The sequence below is a fragment of the Stegostoma tigrinum genome, unplaced genomic scaffold (assembly GCF_030684315.1).
Source record: "Stegostoma tigrinum isolate sSteTig4 unplaced genomic scaffold, sSteTig4.hap1 scaffold_375, whole genome shotgun sequence".
NCBI classification, from domain to species: Eukaryota; Metazoa; Chordata; class Chondrichthyes; order Orectolobiformes; family Stegostomatidae; genus Stegostoma; species Stegostoma tigrinum.
The window spans coordinates 66,133-86,741 of NW_026728303.1; the positions used below are offsets into that span (position 1 = coordinate 66,133).

The following is a 20,609-nucleotide window of genomic DNA, read 5'->3' on the forward strand; positions in this document are numbered from 1 at the left end:
TGATATCAAGAAATGGTTAGGGACACTGGATACTGCAAAGGCTATGGGTCCTGGCAACATTCCAGCAACAGTACTGAAGATTTGTGCTCCAGAACTTGCTGCTGCCTGAGCCAAGCTGTTCTAGTTTGTTTCAACACTGGTATCTACCTGACAATGTAGAAAATTGCCCAAGTATGTCCTGTACAGAAAAAGCAGGACAAAACCAGGCCAGCCAATTACTGCTCCATTAGTCTACTCTCAATCATCAGTAAAGTGATGGAAGGTGTGATCAACAGTGCTATCAGGCAGCACCTGCTCAGAAATAACCTACTCAGTTACGCCCAGTTTGGGTTCTGCCGTGGCCACTCAGCTCCTGACCCCATCACAGCCTTGGTTCAAACGTGGACAAAAGAGCTGAATTCCAGAGCTGAAGTGAGAGCGACAACCCTTCACATCAAGGCTGCATCTGACCGAGTGTGGCATCAAGGTGCCCTAGCAAAATGGGAATCAATGAGTTTCACAGGCAAACTCACCGGTGGTTGGAGTTATACCTGACACATGGGAAGGTGGTTGTGGTTGCTGGCAGTCAATCATTTCAGCTCCAGAAGATCTCTGCAGGAGTTCCTCAGGGTAGTGTCCTCGGCCCAACCATCTTCGGCTACTTCATCAATGACCTTCCCGCCATCATAAGGTCAGAAGTGGGGATGTTCGCTGATGTTTGCACAATGTTCAGCACCATTTGACTTCTCAGACACTGAAGCAGTCCAAGTTCACGTGCAACAAGATCCGGACAATATCCAGGCTTGGGCTGACAAGTGCCAAGTGACATTTGCGCCACACAAATGCCAGGCTCTGACCATCTCTTGACATTCAAGAGTGTTACCATCAATGAATCCCTCACTGTCAGCTGGGCGTTACCATTGACCAGAAACTCAACTGGTCATCACATTAAGATAGTGGCCACATGAGGAGGCCAGATGCTGGGAATATCACATCAAATAACTCACCCCCTGACTCCTCAAAGCCTGTCCGCCATCTAAAAGGCACAAGTCAGGAGTGCGATGGAACACTCCCCACTTGCCTGGATGAGTGCAGCTCCATCAACACTCAAGAAGCTTGACACCATCCAGGACAAAGCAGCCAGTACAACATCTACAAGTATCCACTCCCTCCATCTGCAATGCTCAGTAGCAGCGGTGGGTACTAACTACAAGATGCACTGCAAAAATTCACCAATGCTCCTCAGACAGCACCTTCTAAACCCAAGACCACTTCCATCCAGAAGGACAAGGGCAGCAGACATATGGGAACACCACCGCCTCCAAGTCCCTCACCATCTTGACTTGGAAATACATTGCCATTCCTTCCCCTCAAAATCCCGGAATTCCCTCCCTAATAGCGCTGTGGGTCAACCCACAGCAGGAAGAATGCAGTGGTTCAAGAAGGCAGCTCACCATCACCTTCTCAAGAGGCAACTCAGGATGGGCAAGAAATACTGGCCAGGCAGTGACACACATGTCCCACAAATGAATACAGTCACAGTAAAAGACACTGACAGTGTTCCAAAATTCCTGCATAATCAAAGGGCAAATGATAGGACAGGATATAAAACAGCAACTATCCCTAAAGAAAAGATATGAGGGAAACTAACTGGGTTAAAGACCATTAGGTCCCCTGGGCCCGAAGTGCTGCATCCCAGGATATTAAAAGTAATAGCTATAGTGATAGTTGATGCACTGATCACAATCTCTCCAGTATCCTTGGCTTTTCAAAAAGTCCCAGTGCCCCACAGGGCAGTATGGTGGCTCAGTGAGTAGCATGCTGTTTCACAGTGGCAGGGACCTGGATTCAATCCCATCCACAGGTGATTTTCTGTGAGGAATCTGCACCTTATCCCCGTGTCTGTGTGGGTTTCTTCGAGCTGCTCCGGTCTCTTCCCACAATCCAAACATGCACAGATTAGGTGGATTAGCCATGGGAAATGCAAGGTTGCAGGGGCTGGGCAGCTGGTTGAATCTGGGTGCCATGCTCTTCCGAGAGTCAGTTTGGACACAATGGGCCAAGTGGCCTGCTCTCATGCTGCAGGGATGCTATGACTAGTACCTTTATTTTAGAAAGGAAAGGAGACAAAAAAGATAACTACTGGCCAGTTAGCTTAATGTCTGTTATTGGAAAATGCAAGAGCCTATCAGAAAAGATGTAATTGCAGAGCACTTAAAATACGTAATACAATCACAGTCACTACGGCTTGATAAACAGGAAATTGTGCATGACAGATTTATAAGAATTCCATGAGGAGATTACAAGTAGTACAAATAAAAGGGTGTGACATTCAAAAAGGTATTTGTAAAAATAATCACACTTCAAGCAGATAAGACTTTTAATAAGACCACATAGTTTTGGGGAAATATATTAACATGGATAGGGGATTGACCAAATAATAGAGAACAGACATTTGGTACAGGGGGAGTCATTTCCAGGTTGGCAAGCTGTAAAAAGTGAACTGCCATACGGATCAATGCCACGGCCATTCTTGTTGCGAATAAATATTAATGACATAGTGATGAAAGTGAATGTACTATTACTGAGCTTACAGAAAACACAAAAATAGGTATGGAAGACAAGTGATGAGACTGCCAGACTGCCTGCAGAGGGATGTACAAAAGTTAAGATGCTCAGACTGGAGTATTTTTAACAGTATGGGAATGAAACGCTATAGGGAAACGGCAGGAAAGTGGTATCGAGGAATATCAGTATTTTATGATCTCATTGAGTGGCAGACTCAATGGACTGAATAGCCTTCTGCTCATTCATCATATTTCAAGAGTAAAACCTAGAGTCAATGAAATTCTAATTGAATTAAATATGGAAAATCAGCAAGGACATGTTACATTGCTTAACCCAAAGTCAAAGTACAAAAGCAGATTCCACAAAAGCACAGATAGCACATTCTTTGAGATGCCTCTTACTTCCAGACCAAAACGTTGCAACAAAAACTCACTAATGTAGAACCAAGAATACAAATATTCATGCAGCTACTTTCATGATGTGAAATGTCAATGTGATCTGTCACCCGCCAGTGACACAATAAGCAATGCTGCAGTAAGGTCAAGACAGACAATTAGGATGATTATTATTGATCAGTTTGGGTATTCAGAGACAGTGAGGGGGTTCTCAGACAATGTTGAACCTCAAAGCACTTACAATCTGGGATTATGGTTTCCCTCCAGCACTACATTACAAAAGAAGAAGAAATGCTGAGAAATCAAAGGTCGAAAAACATGGCATACGTTTTAGGCAACACAGGAAGAAACCAGAGTGTGTCCAAATTCTGTGACAGAATATAATTTTCATACAACGCTTTCCTTAACATTTGGAAATGAGAAAGTATCTTTCATCAATGTTGTGTATATGGCTGCATTATTTTCTCTCAAACTGTGTTCTGTCATTGCTGTGAACAAAACAAAAAGTGTTCTGGAGAGATAGCAGGAACTGCACATGCTGGAGAATCGGAGTTAACGAGGTGTACAACTGGATGAACACAGCAGGCCAAGCAGCATCAGAGGAGTAGGAAAGCTGACGTTTCGGGCCTAGACCCTTCTTCAGAAACATCAGCTTTCCTACTCCTCTGATGCTGCTTGTCCTGCTGTGTCCATCCAGCTCTCCACCTTGTTGTCTCAGAAACAGTGTTACAGTGATTAGTATGAGTCCTAGCTCTGACCAACTTTTTGTGCGAAAGGTTGAATATTCATCATTCTAGTTCTTGTACTCATTTTGCAGGACCTAAATGCCACAGCACAGTGGCTGAGTGGTTAGCACCACTGCCTTACAGTGACAGGGCCCCAGGATCGATTCCAGTTGTGGACAACTGTCTGTGTGGAGTTTGCGCATTCTCCCCATGACTGTTTGAGTTTCCTCCAGTTACTCCCATTTCTTCCCACACTCTAAAAGATATTGCTGCTACGGGATTGTACGACATAATAAATGTGTTAGTGAGAATGGGGGGAAAAGAGTCCCTTAAGACACAAGGGTAGCCTTGGAGAAAGTCTCAAGGGCAACAAGGTGGTGCAGTGGTTGGCACTACTGCCTCACAGTACCAGGGACCTGGGCTCAATTCCACCCTTGGGTGACTCTTCGTTTACACATTCTCCCCATGTCTGTGAGGGTTTTCGCTAGGTGCTCCAGTTTCCTACCACAGTCCAAAGATGTGCAAATTAGGTGGATTGACCACACTAAATTGTCCATAGCTACCAGGTTTGTTAGCCTTGCAGGGGTAGGTGTGGACCTGTTGGGCTGAATGTTTCTACACTGTAGGGATTCAGTGAACCCTCTTTCTACCGATGTCGTTGGCAGAAATGTGCACAATGAGCTATGTAGGAATCCTGCTCATTGACTGCAGCTCCACCTTCAACACTATTATCCCCTCCAGACTGATCTCAAAACTCTATGACCTAGGTTTCTGCTCTGCCCTCTGCTACTGGATCCTTAACTTTCTGACCCAAAACCACAGTGAAGATAGGTAACTGCCCCTCCTCCACAATAACACTAGTGCCCTCTAAGGATGTTTCCTCAGCCCCCTACTGCACTCCTTGTGCACCCATGACTGTGTTGCCAAATTCCAAATTAACGCCATCTGCAAGTTAACTGACGACACCACTGCAGTGGGATGGATATCTAACAATGAATCAAAATACAGAAGGGAGGCAAAGGGTTTGGTGACGTGGTGCAGAGAACAACCTCTCTCTCGATGTCGGCAAAACTAAAGAACTGATCACTGATTTCAAAAGACAGGAGGAGAACACGCCCTGATGTATATCAATGGAACTGAGGTTGAGAGGGTGGAGCGTGTCAAGTTCCCCGGTATGACGATAATCAACAACCCGTCCTGGACTTTCCACGAAAATACGTTGGTCAAGGCGGCACAACAATGCCTCTCCTTCCTCGGGCGGCTCAGGAAATTTGGCCTGACCAATTTCTACAGATGCACCATTAAAAGCACATTGTCCAAGTGTATAATGGCCTGGTATGGCAACTATTCTGCCCAGGACTGAGAAACTACAGAAGCGGGTGTGCACAGCCCAGATCATCACGGAAGCCAACCTCTCATCCAAGGACTCCATTTACATGGCTCACTGCTGCGGAAAGGTAGCCAGCATCACCAAAGACCCATCGCACCTACGTAATGATCTCCTACATCCTCTTCCATCAGGCACCAGGTACAGAAGCCTGAACACATGCACACCAACAGTTTTAGGAACAGCTTCTTCCCAGTTGTTATCAGACTGATAAATAGACTCTCTAGCCTGAAATAACGCTGATCTTGCTAACATTGATCTCACTGAGCGCATGCTCTGTTCAATGTAACCTGCATGCCTCTGTCATTTTCATCTGTATATCCTTCACTTACTATGATCTGCCTGTACCACTCATAAATAAAGATTTTCACTCTACTTTGGTACACGTGACAATAAATCAATCAATTAGTCAACAACCTTAATACAAGTTTGAGGAACAAGACTTCATCATCTGTCTTGTCACTTTCTAGCCTTCTGGTCCAATATTAAGTTCAACCAATTTAGATCAGAACCTACGCTTCCATCTTGCTCCTGTATCCCTTTTTGCATTCAGATGCCTATGTAGCTATTCACACCTCTTCTGGACACAACCTTTGATTTTTTTAAAAAAAATTACCATTGTGTTACCAAGCTTTTGCAAAAAATAATGTTTCGTAACATAATTTCTTCTACCCTCCACCTCATCACAAGCATTCCCTTGAGAATTTTTGGGAGTTTTCCGACCTCCTGTCTACCAGCCGGAAATACCTTACATTTGTGTCTTTCATTTCAGAGAGACTTTTATTACCAAAGCAGTTTTGTCTTACACCCAATGGAACAAACGCAAGAACATGATATTTCAAACAATTGGAATAATTTATACGAGAAGAAAAACATGTCGTGTGGTTGACAAGTCCACTCTTGTGGACTGAATGAGGGTGTACCGCAGGATAATCACCTAATCAATGTATCATTTCCCCTTTGCAGAGAAAACACTGGAAAAATTGAATATACCTGTATGTTTGAACAGATGAAGTACGGGTAAATCGCTGTTTCACTTTACAAGTGTATTTGGGACCTTGCTTGGTGACTGAGGAAATGGTCACTTTGGAATGCTGAAAGGGGATACTGGTGAAGATGCTGGAAGATAATCTGCTGAACGCAGAGGTTGATGGAGGGACAAGCTGAGAATAAGGAGAATTTATGATTCTGGGATAGGTGGAATGGATGAGGGCCGAATTTTGTGAAATGGATCAAAGTGAAAGTTCTGCGAACCATGTTGGGGTCCTTGGTTGTGGAAAAGAGAAAGCATCTCACACGTGCCGGTGCGGTGTGCTCTGCTCATTACAAACAAGCAGTTTTCAGTCGGCCAATCATTATCATATATGACCTATATGTCTGGCATAATACTGGCTGCAAATTTCATAGACAATGTTGGTCAATGCAATGAGGATTATTTTTGGACTGACAACAGCATCCTGCTAGGGGAAAATACCATTCACATAACCACTATACAGCAGCAGCATGAATTACTTGCTTAAGCTCAAACTTTTGAGAAGCTTTGGTTTTCCATGGCAATTTGAGGTAGACCAGGCACTTTTCAGTTCTAAAATTTGAACCATTTGACAATGCACAGTATACACATCAGTCATCTACTTGTGATATCCATTATAGAACATAGAACATAGAACAATACGGCACAGAACAGGCCCTTCGGCCCTCGACGTTGCGCCAACCTGTGAACTAATCTAAGCCCCTCCCCTGACACAATCCCATCATTATCCATATGCTTATCCAAGGACTGTTGAAATGCCCCTAATGTGGCTGAGTTAACTACTTTGGCATGCGGGGCATTCCACGCCCATAGCACTCTCTGAGTAAAGAACCTGCCTCTGACATCTGTCTTAAATCTATCACCCCTCAATTTGTAGCTATGCCCCCTTGTACAAGCTGAAATCATCATCCTCTGAAAAAGACTCTCACTGTCCACAATATCTAATTTTCTGATCATCTTATATGTCTCTATTAAATCCCCCCTTAGCCTCCTTTTCTCCAATGAGAACAGACCCAAGTCTCTCAGCCTTTCTTCATAGGGCCTGTGCTCCAGACCAGGCTGCATCCTGGTAAATCTCCTCTGCACCTTTTCCAATGCTTCAACATCCTTCCTGTCATGGGGCGACCAGAACTGCACGCAATATTCCAAATGAGGCTGCACTAGCATTTTGTACAGTTGGAGCATGACATCATGGCTCCGGAAGTCAATCCCTATAAATCCCGTGACTGTACAAAACGCTAGTCGAGTAGCCTGTATCTCAGTATTCTCCTCGACAACATTGTCGTTTTCCAGAGTGAATACTGTCAAAAAATATTCAATTAGTGCTTCCCCTATCCCCTCTGACTCCACACACAACTTCCCACTACTGTCCTTGATTGGCCCTCATCTTACTCTCGTCATTCTTTTATCTTTTATCTTATTTATCTTCATGATGTACTTTATGAGCAATACCACACATCCCCACATCACTTTAAACCTTTGGAACCTTAACAAGTTGTAGATATCTCCAATTAGCTCACTTCTTCGCTTGAAGCAGAGCAAGGACTAAGTCCTGCACGGTGAAAATGTTAGAAACAACAATGAGCACTGTCCTGCCGAGCCTTACCTAACTTCGTTACTGACCAAACTACCAGCACCCAGTTCAAAGTTGCACAATTGCTCAAGCTTTGCATTTCAGAGAGTGACTATTGTAAACATGGAAGCTAGGAGGAGGGAGGAGGCCAAATGGCTCTTTGAGCCTGCTCCACCATTCTTCATGATCATGACTGATCATCCAACTCAACAGCCTAATCCTGCTTTCTCTCCATAACACTTGATCCCATTCACCCCAAGTGTTATATCTAGCCATATCTTGAATACGTTCAATGTTTTGACATGAACTGCTTGCTTTGGTAATGATTTCCACGGACTCACCATTCTTTGGGTGAAGAAATACCTCCGAAATCGTCTATCCTGAATCCTCATACTGTGACCCCTGGTTCTGGACACACCCACCACTGGGAACTGCATCTATCCTGTCCAGTCCTGTTCGAATTTTATAAGTCACCTCATTCATTTGAATTCCAGCGAGAACAATCCTAACCGAGTCAATCTCTGATCATACATCAGACCTGCCATTCCGGGAAACAGGCTGATAAACATGCGCTGCACTGATAAACTATGAGAGCAACAGCATCCTTCCGCAGAAAAGGAGCACAAAACTGCACACACTATTTTAGGTGCGGCTTCACCAAGGTGCTGCGTAACTGCAACACCACATTCTGGCTTCTGTACTCGAAACCTCTCGGAACGAAGGCCAACAGACCATTTCAGAGACGGGAGGAACTGCCAATGCTGGAGAATCTGAGATAACAAGGTGTGGAGCCGGATGAACACAGCTGGCCAAGCGGTATCAGAGGAGCAGGAAAGATGACGTTTCGGGTTTGGGCCCTTTTTCAGAAATGGGGGAGGGGAACGGGATTCTGAAATAAATAAAGAGAGAAGGGGAGGTGGATAGAAGATGGATAGAGGAGAAGATAGGTGGAGACAGATCAAAGAGGCGGTGCTGGAGCCAGTAAAGGTGAGTGTTGTTGGGGAGTTATGATGGAGGTTCATCAGTCAAGGGAAGACAGACAGGTCAAGGAGGAGGGGATGATGCTGGTAGGTAGGAGGTGGGGTGGAGATTAGGGTGAGAGTTCGGGTTAGGGTTACACCCTAACCCCACCCCACCTCCTACCTACCAGCGTCAGCCCTGCCTCCTTGACCTGTCTGTCTTCCCTTGACTGGTCAACCCCCTTCCTAACATTTGTCTTTACCAGTCTCTTTCTCTTCACGTATCTATAGAAACTCTGTCAGTCTTTATGTTCCCTGTATGCTTACTTTACTGCATTTACCCCTTCTTAATCAATCCCTTGGTCCTTCTTTGCTAAATTCTACTATGCTGCCAATCCTCAAATGTTGTTTCCATGGATCAGATACTATCGCTAATTGCCTTTGTTAAGTCATGGATTGGTCCTCTTACCCATTTTGCTTTCATGCCAGACAGGAATAAACAGTTGTTGTAGTCCGCCCACGTGCTCCTTAAATGTTTGCCATTGCCTATCCACTGTCATCCCTTTAAGCAACTCTTTGTGATCTATCAAGGCTAATTTCATGCCTCATATCTTCAGCTTTCATTATTAAGATGCAGCACCCTGGTCTCCAAGTCAACTCTCACACTCTCCATCTTGATTGAAAAAATTCTATCATGTTGCGGCCACTCATCTTGAAGAAATCTTGCACAGCTAGATTGGCAATGATTCCCTTCTCATTACACAGCACCCAGTCTTAGATGCACTGCTTTCCAGTTGGTTCCTCAACATATTGCTCAAGAAAACCATCCCGTATCCATTCCAGGTCTGTTCTAGTTCTGTTATAAACTAGTAGAGCTCTCAACAATAAATTAGAAGGTTATGGCTTCAAGCTGTAATTTATATTTAAGCATAATTTTTAGGGTAATACTTCAATGAAGTACTGAGGAATTTGGATTGTCGGAGATGCCAGCATTCAGAAGAGGCATTAACTTGAGGCTCCACCTGCTGTTAAGAGCTCAGATCAACTGAAGTCGTGACACACTTTGCCTGGGTAATAAATTCTAGTGACAAACCAGTCCATATCAATAGTGCAAGATAACAAAGTGTGGAGCTGGATGAACACAGCAGGCCAAGCAGCATCTCAGGAGCACAAAAGCTGACGTTTCGGGCCTAGACCCTTCATCAGAGAGGGGCATGGGGAGAGGGAACTGGAATAAATAAGGAGAGAGGGGGAGGCGGACCGAAGATGGATAAAAAAGAAGATAGGTAGACAGGAGTGTACAGGTGGGGAGGTAGGGAGGGGATAGGTCAGTCCAGGGAAGACAGACAGGTCAAGGAGGTGGGATGAGGTTAGTAGGTAGGAAAAGGAGGTGCAGCTTGAGATGGGAGGAAGGGATGGGTGGGAGGAAGAACAAGTTAGGGAAGCAGAAACAGGCTGGGCTGGTTTTGAGATGCAGTTGGGGGAGGGGAAGAACTGGGCTGGTTTTGGGATGCAGTGGGGGAAGGGGAGATTTTGAAGCTTGTGAAGTCCACATTGATACCATTGGGCTGCAGGGTTTCCAAGCGGAATATGAGTTGCTGTTCCAGCAACCTTCGGGTGGCATCATTGTGGCACTGCAGGAGGCCCATGATGGACATGTCGTCTGAGGAATGAGAGGGGTAGTTGAAATGGTTCGCGACTGGGAGGTGCAGTTGTTTGTTGCGAACCAAGCGGAGGTGTTCTGCAAAGTGGTTCCTAAGCCTCTGCTTGGTTTCCCCAATGTAGCGGAGGCCACACCGGGTGCAATGGATACGATATACCACATTGGCAGATGTGCAGGTGAACAAAACGAAAATGAGCTCAAAATTCATACTGGCAAGTAGACCCGCTTGACATTATGAATTGGTGCAGAGCACACTTACATGTTGGAAGCAACTGCGGACACTTGGTTCAATGGTGCTGCCTCCAAATGAAGCTACCTCACCCAGCTGCCGAGGGATCTGGACTGCATCGTGAAGCAAAAGGCTCAGGCTTCGTTGGTCACATAAATCTGTGGGTTCAGCTACTTGTTTGAAGATATCTGCAAAAGTTATCCAGAAGAAAAATACTGACATTCCTAAACTTAAGGGAGGTAGTTGAGAGTTCAATACATCCAATACATCTTCCTCAATTGCCTTGCTTTGTAAATCATCTTAAAACATTATTTTTATGATCTTGATTGGCTATTTGCAAACAACTGTGGAAACAAAAACTTCTGTTTGTTTACAACAATGGACAATGTATGTTGTCTGATTCTCCAAGGAAGTCATTTTGTCAATTTCTTTCTTGATTGTAAATCTCAAACCTCTCTAATAGCTCCTCGTTCATTTCACAGAGGTAATCTTTGTGTGGACCTGGAAAACATCGGCACGGTCCTCAATGAATATTTTGTGTCAATCTTTACAATGGAAAAGGACACTGCAAGTAAGATATCAGGGCAGAGGACCTCGGAGCATCAGAGGTTAAGATACAGGGAGATGCAGCTGGTTGAGCAACTTTAAAAGTGGATACATCTACAGGGCGAACTGAAACGTATACCAGCTAGCGGGGGAAGTGAGGGAGGAGATATCTGGGCCGCTGGCAGCAATTTTCAAACCCTTGTCAATCACACGTGAAGTAATGAAACACTATTAACATTGTCCCACTATTAATAAACGGAGAGAGGAACAGACCAGGAAATTAAAGGCCAGTCAGAATAATCTCAGCACTGGTGAAGCTATAAAGAGGCATTCTTAGGGGTAGAATGTACTTGCAAGAAATAATCAGGGATAAACACTATGGATTTGTTAAGATGAGGTCACATTATGCATTTGATGTGGGCTTAGTAAAGTCCCCCTTGGCAGATTGAGCAAGAAAACAACAGCCATGGGATCAAAGGCAAAGAGGCACACTGGAGCCAAAACTGGCTGTGGCAGAGAGCACAGGGTGATTGATGGTAGAGGGATATCTATTTGACAGGATGTTTGCTTTGAGTGGGGTTGTGCAGGGCTTTCCACAAGGACCCTTGAAATTTGTCAAGTTAATTCATCATTTGGGCTTAAACACAGGATGTATGACTGTATTGCTAGCGAATGGCTAATTTAGTGAGGAGGATATCGATGGAATGGCCATGTAAATAACAGCCATGGGATCAAAGGCAAAGTGGCACACTGGATCCAAAATTGGTTGACAGACAGGAAGAATAAACTTCAGGAGGAGATCAACAGACTGGTCAGCTGAGCACAGCAATTGAACTCAACCAGGAAAAGTGTGAGCTAATGAACTTGGGACGGCGAACAACGCAAGGGATCACACTATGAAGGGTGTAATCCTGGAGATGACTGAAAAAACCAGCTGCCTGGGCTGGGGGTTGTCATGGAATCATATAGTACAGAAGAGGTCCTATGGCCCACTAAGGCTGTACCTCTAAAAATACACTGCAACATATACTAGTCGCATTTTTACACACGAGACCATTCTCTTAAATATTACGACATGTCAACTGCTCATCCAAGTACTTTTCAAAGGTTGTGAGGTTTCCTGTTTCAACTTCCCGCCCAGGCAATGCGCTCCAGACCTTCACCACACTCTGGATGAAAACGATTTTCCTCAAACCTCCTCAATATTCCCGTCTTTCTCTTTAAAATTATGCTCTATTGTTATTGATGCTTTAACTAAGGCAAACAATGCTTTCTATTCAACCCATCTATACCTCTCATAATCTTATATGCCTCTGTCAGGACCTCCATTCACCCACCAAACCTTCTCTGCTTCACAGAAAATAATGTGATTTTTTCCAGTCTTTCTTCACAGCTAAAATGCTCCAACACATGCAACATCCTTTTCATTCCCTCCAGTGCAATTACATCCTTCCTAATGGGTGGTGACCAAAATGCCACACACGACTCCAGCTGTGGCCTAACCAAACTTTTAAACAACTCCAAAGTGACTTTCCCACTCTTACAATTTATGCCACAACTGATAAAGGGAGGTGTCCCATATGTCTTTGTAACAACCCTTACTAGCCTGACCTGACCCCTTCAGGAATTCATGAACAAGCACTCCAGGGTCCCTTTTCTCCTCTAAGCTTCCCAGTGTCCTGCTATGCATTAGAGTGAGATTTTATTATCACATGCATTCAATACAGGGTACAAGAGTACAAAGAAAAGAGTACAAAGTTGCCTTAGACGGTGCCATCTCAGGTACAAAGTACCTTGGTACGCAATTTTAGTTGCAGAAGTAGAAAATTTATCCATCCTTCTTTACTCAGAGTCGTAGGGGAGTGGAATGCAATGCCGGAGAGGGGAGTGGAGTCAGCCTCAATAGGGGCATTTCATCGGCTATTAGACAAGCACATGGATGATAGTATAAGGTAGGGGCGGAGGTTAGATTGACCACAGGATTAGGGTAAAAGTTCGGCACAACATCGTGGGCTGAAGGGCCTGTACTGTGCTGTACCGTTCCATGCTCCATGTGATAAAAATAAATGAATAAGTTAAAAAATTCAGCACTACAGTCTTCTTAGTATAACAGTAGAAGAATAAAAACAAAAGTTTAAAAAGTCAAACATCACTCTCCACTGGAGTCGTACCTGAGGACTGGAGGGAGGCAAATGTAATTCCTCTCTTCAAGAAAGGAAATAGGGAAATCTCCGGCAATTACAGACCAGTAAGTCTCACGTCTGTCGTCTGCAAGGTGTGAGAAAGGATTCTGAGGGATAGGATTTACGACCATCTGGAAGAGCATGGCTTGATCAAATACAGTCAACACGGCTTTGTGAGGGGTAGGTCATGTCTCACAAAACTTATCGAGTTTTTTGAGGATGTGACTAGAAAAGTTGATGAGGGTCGAGCTGTCGATGTGATGTATATGGACTTCAGCAAGGCATTTGATAAGGTTCCCCATGGTAGGCTCATTCAGAAGGTCAGGAGGAATGGGATACAGGGGAACTTAGCTGCTTGGATACAGAATTGGCTGGCCAACAGAAGACAGCGAGTGGTAGTAGAAGGAAAATATTCTGCCTGGAAGTCAGTGGTGAGTGGGGTTCCACAGGGCTCTGTCCTTGGGCCTCTACTGTTTGTAATTTTTATTAATGACTTGGATGAGGGGATTGAAGGATGGGTCAGCAAGTTTGCAGACGACACAAAGGTCGGAGGTGTCGTTGACAGTGTAGAGGGCTGTTGTAGGCTGCAGCGGGACATTGACAGGATGCAGAGATGGGCTGAGAGGTGGCAGATGGAGTTCAACCTGGATAAATGCGAGGTGATGCATTTTGGAAGGTCGAATTTGAAAGCTGAGTAAAGGATTAAGGATAGGATTCTTGGCAGTGTGGAGGAACAGAGGGATCTTGGTGTGCAGATACATAGATCCCTTAAAATGGCCACCCAAGTGGACAGGGTTGTTAAGAAAGCATATGGTGTTTTGGCTTTCATTAACAGGGAGATTGAGTTTAAGAGTCATGAGATCTTGTTGCAGCTCTATAAAACTTTGGTTAGACCGCACTTGGAATACTGCGTCCAGTTCTGGGCGCCCTATTATAGGAAAGATGTGGATGCTTTGGAGAGGGTTCAGAAGAGGTTTACCAGGATGCTGCCTGGACTGGAGGGCTTATCTTATGAAGAGAGGTTGACTGAGCTCGGTCTCTTTTCATTGGAGAAAAGGAGGAGGAGAGGGGACCTAATTGAGGTATACAAGATAATGAGAGGCATAGATAGAGTTGATAGCCAGAGACTATTTCCCAGGGCAGAAATGGCTAACATGAGGGGTCATAGTTTTAAGCTGGTTGGTGGAAAGTATAGAGGGGATGTCAGAGGCGGGTTCTTTACACAGAGAGTTGTGAGAGCATGGAATGCGTTGCCAGCAGCAGTTGTGGAAGCAAGGTCATTGGGGTCATTTAAGAGACTGCTGGACATGCATATGGTCACAGAAATTTGAGGGTGCATACATGAGGATCAATGGTCGGCACAACATTGTGGGCTGAAGGGCCTGTTCTGTGCTGTACTGTTCTGTTCTGTTCTATGTTCTATTACAGTCCTTTCCTAAGCCACGAGTTTGCAGACACTCTGAACGAGGCTTCCCCCGTGATGGTTTGTATTCCCTGCGCTGGGCTAAAACCCGCCCATCCTTGCCAGTGGACTTCACTGCTGACTGCTGTAGCTGACCTCCATCGGGCACGACAGGCTTTGCCACATTAAGTACTCTCTTATCTTATTCCTTCTTCAGGCTATATCAATCTGCCACTGACCTGCCCATCTGACTGATGACAAGATTGGAGCAGACAAGGGGACCTGGTAAAAGGTGTTTAAGATTTTGAAGGGCATAGAAAGGATAACTGGAAGCTGCTTTTTCCATTAGTTGACATGAACTCACTGACTGAAAGTGTGGCTGATTCAGAAAGTGTCTGAATATTTAAGCAGTATTTAGATAATCACTTGTGTTGCTGTAGGCTCCAGGGCTATGGGTCAAACAATCAAAAAGGAAATAAATGCCATGTGAGTTCAATGTAGACAGATCTTTGTTGAGTAGTGCAGTAACGACAGACCGCACGGCCTCCTCCTGTGCAACAAACATCCATGACTCTACAATTACACAGCTTTTCTTTGAGACATTTCTCCACTTGACTGATTCTTTGTAAATGCAAGGCCGACAAAATAAATCCTTTTATTAAAAGCTTCCATCTCACTGAGAAAGCTTCAGGCCAATTTGATAATCTGCTCTGAAAATTCTGCTCATATTTTGATAGTTATGAAAAATTCTACTATCAGGGCTGTCACAATCCACAACATTCTAAATCAATCAACAATATTCTAGAAAGATGATCATTTGCCTATACAACAAATTTTAACTGATGTTTTTAAAAAATAGAGAAATAAATCTAGATCTGTCAAAAACTAATCAGTTCTTCCTTGGACCATACCTGTACAGACCAGGTTTCAATGAAATATGCCCATTAGTTGTGAGATACATTGTTGACAATAGAACATCAAATGGGGAAAAACATGACCTCACATTAAGTGTTATCACTGCTGCAAGTGAGCAGTAGAGTCATACAGCACTTCTGAATATTTTCCAAGTATTCTAATGATGAAAACATTATTGGTAACAAAAACAGCTGCTAAGATGGTGTCGTTGAGAAGCAATGGCATCAGACAGATGTAGTGCATCATTTATCCAGCAGGAATGCACTGTGCAGATTCTGCAAAGACCACGCTATAACTTAACATTAATAGTGGCAGTGACTAAATAGAGAAATATACTAAGACAGCAAACCTTTTGTTAAACAGTACCCGTGGTACCAGGAATGGGCTGAATAATCAAAAATTCCAGTTGATCAATAGGTCCACACACACAAAAAACACACACTCAATAACAGGAACATAATGCATGGGATATACACATTACTGTTCTCCTTCATTTACAGCATAAATAACTTCAGTAATGATGCAACTTCGCCTTAACTCAAACTTACTGGCAGGGAGCCTTCTCACTTGCACCCTCACCAGACATCACAGAGATGATGAGAATACAGTAAACATCTGGTGTGTAATTTTTGTCAGTTTATTGAGTGGGCTAGTTTGTTAAACAAAGTTTACGTACAGTTAAATCTACAGTTTACATGTGTATCAGCAATGATAGATTTAGTACTTACACTTGTATTTTTTCCTCCAGATGACCCTTGGACAGACACATCAAGCCAATTTTCAAAGAAACACTCTGATTCTTCCACTCCTACCCCTGGAAAAGGAAGTTACAGAATGTCACTGACTGACTTTACTTATTTGAATACAGCATAAGATACATAGAACATAGAACAGTACAGGCCCTTCAGCCCATGATGCTGTGCTGAACTTTTACCCTAAACCTCAGGTCTATCTAACCTCCACCCCTATCTTGTATTATCACCCATATGCCTGTCAAATAGTCACTTAAATGCCCCTGATGAGGTTGACTCCACAACCCACTCCAGCTGAAACAAAGATCTCTTTGAATTGTCATTTGTCAGACATGTATTGAATCAAAAAACAAATTTCTCACTTCCACAGATTTCTACAGCATGTTAATATGATTTGTGAAAGTTAATATTTCACCCTTTTATTTTACAAATACAACTTTAAACAAAATGCCACTATATAGAACTTGTATGTTGGTATTTGTGCATATGCCATTTCAGTTTTGTGATCTGTTTCTATGCAACGAGTGATAAACACTTTGATTAAAACGGTTGAGAGCAGTATATGTGAGATTTAATACCATGTTTAATCTACAGATAGTCCATCTGCAGGTAGTTATTCATGAGGCTCAACTAACATCATGTCTCAGGGGAGCTTGTGGCCTCTGGGTTAGGTACTGTTGGACCATTGCCTACTGGTCACTAGTTGAGACGAAAGAGAACTACTAGCTGCTATCCATTTTCAACAAGTGATCACGATAATCTACCTGCATTTCAACGTCCCATCAACATTCAAGAATAATAAAATGTGAGGCTGGATGAACACAGCAGGCCCAGCAGCATCTCAGGAGCACAAAAGCTGACGTTTTGGGCCTAGACCCTTCATCAGAGAGGGGAATGGGGTGAGGGTTCTGGAATAAATAGGGAGAGAGGGGGAGGCGGACCGAAGATGGAGAGAAAAGAAGATAGTTTGTGGAGAGGAGAGTATAGGTGGGGAGGTAGGGAGGGGATAGGTCAGTCCAGGGAAGACGGGCAGGTCAAGGAGGTGGCATGAGGTTAGTAGGTAGGAGATGGAGGTGCAGCTTGGGGTGGGAGGAAGGGATGGGTGAGAGGAAGAACAGGTTAGGGAGGCAGAGACAGGTTGGACTGGTTTTGGGATGCAGTGGGTGGAGCGGAAGAGCTGGGCTGGTTGTGTGGTGCAGTGGGGGGAGGGGACGAACTGGGCTGGTTTTAGGATGCGGTGGGGGAAGGGGAGATTTTGAAGCTGGTGAAGTCCACATTGATACCATTGGGCTGCAGGGTTCCCAAGCTGAATATGAGTTGCTGTTCCTGCAACCTTCGGGTGGCATCATTGTGGCATTCAAGAATTGTTGCTCGAAGAGGCTTCTGTGTAACAAGTAGGAGTAGAATCAAGATCAACCATGTTGTTTTCCCAATGTGAACCAGCTGCCAACACCATATATATGGGACCATCTTAATCATTCTTCTACAATTAACTTTTACAACAGACAACAGGTGCAGGAGTAGGCCATTCGGCCCTTCAAGCCAGCACCACCATTCATTATAATCATGACTGATCATCCACAAACCGTATCCTGTCCCTGCCTTATCCCCATAACCCTTGATTCCACTATCTTGAAGAGATCGATCCATCTTTTTCTTGAAACGATCCAGAGACTTGGCCTCCACAGCCTTCTGGGGCTGAGCATTCCATATATCCACCACTCTCTGAGTGAAGAAGGTTTTCCTCAACTCTGTTCTAAATGGCCTACCCCTTATTTTTAAACAGAACCTCTGGTTCTGGACTCACCCATCAGCGGAAACATGCTTCCTGCCTCCAGAGTGTCCAATCCTTTAATAATCTTCTGCATCTCAATCAGACCCCCTCTCATCCTTCTAAGCTAGGTCCCTGTACAGCTGCAGAAGGACGTCTTTGCTCCTATACTCAATTCCTCTTGTTATGAAGGCCAGCATGCCATTGGCTTTCTTCACTGTCTGCTGTACCTGCATGCTTGCTTTCATTGACTAATGTACAAGAACACCAAGATCACATTGTACTTCCCCTTTACCAACTTGACTCCATTGAGATAGTAATCTGCCTTCCTGTTCTTGCTACCAAAAAAGTGGATAACCACACATTTATTAACATTAAACTGCATCTGTCAGCCATCCGTCCACTCACCAAGCCAATCCAAGTCATCCTGTATTCTCATAACATCCTCCTCACATTTCACACTGCCACCCAGCTTTGTGTCATTGGAAAATTTGCTAAGATTACTTTTAATGCCTTCATCTCTATCATTAATGGATATTGTAAACAGCTGTGGTCCCAGCACCGAACCTTGTGGTACCCCACTGGCCACTGCCTGCCATTCCGAAAGGGACCCGTTCATCACGACTCTTTGTTTCCTGTCAGCCAGCCAATTTATAATCCAAGTCAGTATTTTGCCCCCAATAACATGTGCCCTGACTTTGCTCACTAGTCTCCAATGTGGGACTTTATCAAAGGCTTTCTTAAAGTCCAGGTTCACTACATCCACTGGTTCTCCCTTGTCTATATTCATAGTTACATACTCAAAAAATTCCAGAAGATTCGTCAAGCACAATTTCCCCTTTGTAAATCCATGCTGACTCTGACCTATCCTGTCACGGCTATCCAAATGAGTTGTAATTTCATCTTTTATAATTCACTCCAGCATCGTTCCCACTACTGACATCAGTCTAACCGGTCTACAATTTCCTGTTTTCTCTCTCCCTCTTGGACTCACCCATCAGCAGAAAAATGCTTCCTGCCTCCACAGTGTCCAATCCATTCATAATCCTATCCGTCTAAATCAGATCCCCTCTCATCCTTCTAAACTCGAGAGGACACAAGCCCAGTCGCTCCAATCTTTCAACATATGATAGTCCCGCCATTCCGGGAATTGACCTTGTGAACCTACGCTGCACTCCCTCAATAGCAAGAATGTCATTCCTCAAATTGGGAGACTAAAACTGCACACAGTATTCCAGGTGTGGTCTCACCAGGGCCCTGTACAGCTGCAGAAGGACCACTTTGCTCTTATACTCAATTCCTCTGATCTGATTGAGGCATAGAAAATTATGACAGGCACAGGCAGAATACATTGTGAGAATCCTTTCCCCAGGGCACATGTGTCTAAGACCAGATGGCACAAGGTTAAGGTGAGGATGAAACCAGATGGCACAAGTTTAAGGTGAGGAAGTCTGAGGAAAAGCTTTTTCATGTCAAAACTGGTAGACGTATGGAGCACGCTGCCTGAGAGGGCAGTAGAGGCAGGTATTCTCAACATTTAAAAAGCATCTGGGATGAGCATTTAAAATGCTAGGTCAAAGTAGGCTCTGGACCAAGTGTAGATAAATGAGATTAGTGCAGTTTGGTGTTTGTTGGTAGGCATAGATATGGTGTTTCTATGCTGTATGACTCTACGAGATTGACGGTCACAAAATTTTATTCAACATCTGGCCGTTTATTCCTTGACATTAACTGGATGATGTTCATATTGTGCGCATTATACATGTCATTCTCCAGCACTAACATTTGTAACCGTGAAGAACCGTGAGGAAGAAAGGCTGAGGGTCTTAGGTCTGTTCTCATTGGAGAGAAGGAGGTTCAGAGGGGATTTAATAGAGACATACAAGATGATCAGTGGACTAGATAGTGTGGACAGTGAGAGCCTTTTTCTGAGGATGATGGCATCAGCTTGTCTGAGGGGGCAGAGCTACGCATTGAGGGATAATAGATTTGAGATAGATGTCAAAGGCAGGTTCTTTAGTCAGAGAGCGGTAAGGATCGCCCTGCCTGCTGATGTAGTTCACTCAGCCACATTGGGGGCATTTAAACAGTCCTTGGATAAGCATATGGATGATGATGGGATAGTGTTGGGGGATGGGTTAAGATTAGTTCACAGGTCGGCGCAACATCGAGGGCCAAAGGAACACTGGCTTTGTGTCCCAGAAATAGGTCCAGCATTGCACTGTCCCTTACAAGCTCATCTCCATGTTCATGTAAAATAATCTATCAAATGTATTTAAAGAATTATTTCCCAAGTCAAACTTTTATCTAATCTCAATTAATGTTGTGCAGTTGAAATCCCAGAATATAATTATTATTTTATTAGCTTCTCACCCCTCAGTGAATTCCCTGCTCTTCAACTGCCCACTGCTTGCAAGGCCGATAGCTTAAATTCCTCACAACATTAGCAAACCCTTGTGCAAGGATTTTGGTTCCTTTCTGCTTCAGCTGCAGACCAGCCCACTTGTAGAGGACATACCATCCTCACAA

The 20,609-nt window shown here is 44.1% G+C and overlaps 1 long non-coding RNA gene across 8 annotated transcripts in view; it reads right to left on the minus strand.

Annotated features, from left to right (window-relative positions):
• LOC132208381 (uncharacterized) overlaps nt 1–20,609 on the minus strand; it is a 55,074-nt gene that overhangs the window by 8,653 nt on the left and 25,812 nt on the right. For 7 of the 8 annotated variants that reach the window (XR_009444463.1, XR_009444462.1, XR_009444461.1 and 4 more), the window contains 2 exons: nt 16,286–16,371; nt 10,542–10,699 (listed from right to left, as the gene is read on the minus strand). This is a non-coding gene — a long non-coding RNA (uncharacterized LOC132208381). The remainder of the gene's footprint in view (nt 1–10,541; nt 10,700–16,285; nt 16,372–20,609) is intronic. The other variant, XR_009444464.1, reaches the window with a different exon arrangement.